The sequence below is a fragment of the Trichomycterus rosablanca genome, chromosome 15 (assembly GCF_030014385.1).
Source record: "Trichomycterus rosablanca isolate fTriRos1 chromosome 15, fTriRos1.hap1, whole genome shotgun sequence".
Classification (NCBI taxonomy): Eukaryota; Metazoa; Chordata; class Actinopteri; order Siluriformes; family Trichomycteridae; genus Trichomycterus; species Trichomycterus rosablanca.
Genome location: NC_086002.1, coordinates 30,948,932 through 30,955,589, shown reverse-complemented (window position 1 = coordinate 30,955,589; position 6,658 = coordinate 30,948,932). Strand labels below are relative to the sequence as shown.

Genomic DNA, 6,658 nt, shown 5'->3' with positions numbered 1-6,658 from the left:
TTTGATCTAAATGAAGTAAATATAAGTTATTTACACAAAATAAATAAATGTAGATAAATATAAATATATAAATGTAGAAAAAGTACACAGTGTTCAATACAGTACATTACATACAGGACATGCTAATCCATACTGTGCTGCCTCATCGTTCTATAAAGCTCATTTTATTTATATCGTGTCCCATCTTTTTTGCTCATTTTGGTCCCAACACACTTTTATTTGTCATATATACGTAGACTATACGTAAGATAATATAAAAACAAAAAAACTACACGCACTCGTTAGTATGTAAGTTCAACTGCTAACAGTCTGGCAGGAAGCTAAAAGACTAAACAACGACATTAAAATGTTAAACTTCGACGGTTTTATCTGTTAAGTTATGATCTAAATTGAGTAAATATAAGTTATTTACACAAAATAAATAAATATAGATAAATATAAATATATAAATGTAGAACAAGTACACAGTGTCCCAAACATCACATACAGCACATGCCATAACATTAAAACCACCTCCTTTGTTTTATCAGCTCCACTTACCATATAGAAGCACTTTGTAGTTCTACAATTACTGACTGTAGTCCATCTGTTTCTCTACATGCTTTGTTACCCCCCTTTCATGCTGTTCTTCAATGGTCAGGACCCCCACAGGACCACCACAGAGCAGCTATTATTTGGGTGGTGGATCATTCTCAGCACTGCAGCGACACTGACATGGTGGTGGTGTGTTAGTGTGTGTTGTGCTGGTATGAGTGGATCAGACACAGCGGCGCTGCTGGAGTTTTTTTAAACACCTCACTGTCACTGCTGGACTGAGAATAGTCCACCAGCCAACAGCGCCCTGTGGGCAGCGTCCTGTGACCACTGATGAAGGTCTAGAAGATGACCGAATCAAACAGCAGCAATAGATGAGCGATCGTCTCTGACTTCACATCTACAAGGTGGACCGACTAGGTAGGAGTGTCTAATAGAGTGGACAGTGAGTGGCCACGGTGTCTGATCCACTCATACCAGCACAACACACACTAACACACCAGCACCATGTCAGTGTCACTGCAGTGCTGAGAATGATCCACCACCTAAATAATACCCGCTCTGTGGTGGTCCTGTGGGGGTCCGGACCATTGAAGAACAGGGTGAAAGCAGGTTTAAAAAGTATGTAGAGAAACAGATGGATTACAGTCAGTAATTGTAGAACTACAAAGTGCTTCTATATAGTAAGTGGTGGTTTTAATGTTATGGCTTATCGGTGTACATAGACTATACATATATGTAAAATTTTATTGTATTTTCACATTGGCGCTCCCTCGTTATTCAGTCAGATCTTCACTCAGAATTAAGGCGCTTCAGTAGGCAGCATTTTAAGGGATCAAGGAGTTTAGACACGCCATCTTCTCAGGAGCGTAGGTTGACGTAAAATGCGTCTCTGTAGAGAGATCGCTAGGTTTTCAGACAGACCCAATATCTAGCACACCAAAACACAAGTGTGGTGACTGGCCACTATGGTAATCCATTCGTGCCAGTCTAAGGTGGTACAGTCTTCTCTCCACTAGTTGCACTCCACTCCACTAGTTGGAAGCGTCCACTTCACCTCACTTCTCTAAACAGTGTATCGAGTGACCGAGCACAATGGTGCGGTTCTGTTGTTTCTTGTCGTCCGCAGACTCCACAGCGGGACCCGAGACGTCTTTCTCAATCTCAGCACAGGTTCGTCCCTGTTCAGGGCCTCCCGCACTGTCAAAAGTATGTGGACACCAGAACAAATTCATGAGAGTTATCAACTTCTCTGGAAAGACTTTCCATGGGAACATCACGTCACCCTGCCTCCAGCCTCAACAGATCTGGAATGAACCGGAACATCAGTTGAGACTTTCTTGACCAGCATGAGTGCCCAGTCATACAAACGCCACACTCTTTTGACTGAATGGGCACAAATTCCCACAGACATGCATCAAAGTCTTGTGAGAAGCCGTTTTGAAATGGGATGACCGACAAGCTCATGGTCAGGTGTCCAAATACTTTTGGCCACACACACAAACAACACACACACACGTACAAACATACATACATACATACACACCACACACACAGACACATAGACAGACACAAACACAAACAACAAGCACCTACACACACACCACATAAACACACACACAGGCACACACATACACATTACACACACGTACATACATACTTACATATACATACATACACACCACACACACAAACACAAAACACACACACACAAAAACACCACACACACACACACACACACACAAATAGACACAAACACCAAATACATTTAAACACACACATCTACACACATACATACACACACAGTCACATAGACACACACATACAAATTACACACATCTACACGCAGACACATACACAAAAACACACACCACACACACACATACACATTGCACACATCTACAGACACATACACACTACACACACCTACAGACACATACACAAACAACACATACATTTAAACACACACACATAGAAACACACATACACAAACACTACACACACATACACAAACAAAACACAAACACATACATTTAAACACACACTCACACACACATGAATGCATAAACACATTACACCCAGACACATACAAACACCACACACATACACAAACACATAGAAACACACATACACACACACAGACACATAGACACACACATACATACACAAACACACAGACACACACACATACATAAATACACAGACACACACACACAGACACAGACATACATAAATACACAAACAAACAGACACACAAACAAACAAAACACCACACTTACATACATACACCAACACACACAGACACATACACAAACAACACATACATTTAAACACACACACACACATACACAGACACATGGAAACGCACATACACATTGATAGACACACACATACAAACAAACACACACACAGACACAGACACACACATACACAAACACACACACAAACATACACATAAATACACAAACACACACATACATACACCAACACACACAGACACATACACAAACACACACAAACACACACATAAATACACAAACATACACACACATAACTACACAAACACACACACAAAACATACACACACATAAATACACAAACACACACACAAAACATACACACACAGACACATACACAAACACCACACATTTAAACACACACACACACACACAGACACATAGAAACGCACATACACACTGATAGACACACACAAACACACACACAGACACATAGACACACACATACACAAACACACACACAAACATACACATAAATACACAAACACACACATACATACACCAACACACACAGACACATACACAAACACACACAAACACACACAAACACACATAACTACACAAACACACACACAAAACATACACACACATAAATACACAAACACACACACAAAACATACACACACAGACACAAACACAAACACCACACACATTTAAACACACACACAGACACAGACACATAGAAACGCACATACACACTGATAGACACGCACAGACACACACACACACACAGACACATAGACACACACATACATACACAAACACACACATACAGACACATACACACACACATAAATACACAAACACACATAAATACACAAACACACACAAGAAACATACACACACAGACACATACACAAACACCACACACATTTAAACACATACACACACACACACACAGACACATAGAAACGCACATACACACTGATAGACACACACAAACACACACAGACACATAGACACACACATACACAAACACACACACAAACATACACATAAATACACAAACACACACATACATACACCAACACACACAGACACATACACAAACACACACAAACACACACAAACACACATAACTACACAAACACACACACAAAACATACACACACATAAATACACAAACACACACACAAAACATACACACACAGACACAAACACAAACACCACACACATTTAAACACACACACAGACACAGACACATAGAAACGCACATACACACTGATAGACACGCACAGACACACACACACACACAGACACATAGACACACACATACATACACAAACACACACATACAGACACATACACACACACATAAATACACAAACACACATAAATACACAAACACACACAAGAAACATACACACACAGACACATACACAAACACCACACACATTTAAACACATACACACACACACACACAGACACATAGAAACGCACATACACACTGATAGACACACACAAACACACACAGACACATAGACACACACATACACAAACACACACACAAACATACACATAAATACACAAACACACACATACATACACCAACACACACAGACACATACACAAACACACACAAACACACACAAACACACATAACTACACAAACACACACACAAAACATACACACACATAAATACACAAACACACACACAAAACATACACACAGACACATACACAAACACCACACACATTTAAACACACACACAGACACAGACACATAGAAACGCACATACACACTGATAGACACGCACAGACACACACACACACACAGACACATAGACACACACATACATACACAAACACACACATACAGACACATACACACACACATAAATACACAAACACACATAAATACACAAACACACACAAGAAACATACACACACAGACACACACAAACAAGACACACATTTAAACACACACACACAAACGCACATACACACTGATAGACACACACATACACACAGACACACACACACACACACACACAGACACATAGACACACACATACATACACAAACACACACATACACAAAGACACACACACACACAGACACATAGAAACGCACATACACACTGATAGACACACACAAACACACACACAGACACATAGACACACACATACACAAACACACACACAAACATACACATAAATACACAAACACACACATACATACACCAACACACACAGACACATACACAAACACACACAAACACACACAAACACACATAACTACACAAACACACACACAAAACATACACACACATAAATACACAACCACACACACAAAACACACACACAGACACATACACAAACACCACACACATTTAAACACACACACAGACACAGACACATAGAAACGCACATACACACTGATAGACACGCACAGACACACACACACACACAGACACATAGACACACACATACATACACAAACACACACATACAGACACATACACACACACATAAATACACAAACACACATAAATACACAAACACACACAAGAAACATACACACACAGACACATACACAAACAAGACACACATTTAAACACACACACACAAACGCACATACACACTGATAGACACACACATACACACAGACACACACACACACACAGACACATAGACACACACATACATACACAAACACACACATACACAAAGACACACACACACACACACACAGTCACACACCACTTCTCCCCCTCTTAACATATCGACATGCATGCTAGGACACGTGCCAGAGTTCACACGCTAGATGCTCCCTCACACACACACACACACACACACAGCCCGAAAATGGATCCATTTACATAACAGGAGGTCTGTGCGCACACGCACACACACACACACACACACACACACTTTCCAAAAGCTTGACAATATTAGAACCCCAGTCACACCCTAAAACTTTGGACTCTAAGTAGGACAGCACGGACGGGGTGCCAGCACACACTCATCACTCTTCTACTCACACCTAAAGAAGTTGCAAAACACTCCGAAAAAATTGGGACGGGACCTCGAGGAACGTAACCTAAAACTCGGTTACATAAAGAAATAGCCAAACATCGCTTGTATGCAGAAACGTCGCCAAGTTCCTCGGGCATTAGCTCATCTCGAATGGACCGATAGTGGAAAGAGAAGCTTGTTTTTCAGAAAAGTGGACAACAAGTTCCCTATACCAGGAACATCCATCCATCTGCCCTGGTGTGGGGGTTAAGGGCCATGCTGAAGGGCCCGACAGTGGCATCCTGGCAGAGCTGGGGCTTGAACCAGCGACCTTTCGATTACTAGTCGAGTACCTTGACTACTACACTACAACCGCCCTAGAAACACTTCTGTGGAGCGCCTGTGCTAGACTGGCCTGCCTGCAGGCTGTAATCGCAATATATATCAGCGGGATGGGCGTGGCCTCAATATACTGATGTGAAAATTAGCAAGCTTGGCGTAGGGTTAAGATCCGCCAGTGTTCCCATCGATTGTTGGTACCACTGGAATGGTTTAAAATGGCAGGAACACTCCACCGACCCCATGATTGGCTGTAATTACAATATATATTGGCGAGGATGGGCGTGGCCTTAATATACAGATGTAAAAATTAGCAAGCTTGGCGTGGGGTTGAGATCCGCCAGCGTTCCCAATAATTGTTGGTACCACAGGAATGGTTTAGAATGGCAGGAACACTCCACCCACCCCATGATTGGCTGTAATCACAATATATATTGGCGAGGATGGGCGTGGCCTTAGTATACAGATGTAAAAATAAGCTAGCTTGGCGTAGGGTTGAGATCCACCAGCGTTCCATCAATTGTTAGTACC

The 6,658-nt window shown here is 41.5% G+C and overlaps 1 pseudogene; it reads left to right on the top strand.

Annotated features, from left to right (window-relative positions):
- The window catches only part of LOC134328691 (NACHT, LRR and PYD domains-containing protein 3-like), a 1,194,473-nt pseudogene that overhangs the window by 233,289 nt on the left and 954,526 nt on the right, over positions 1-6,658 (top strand).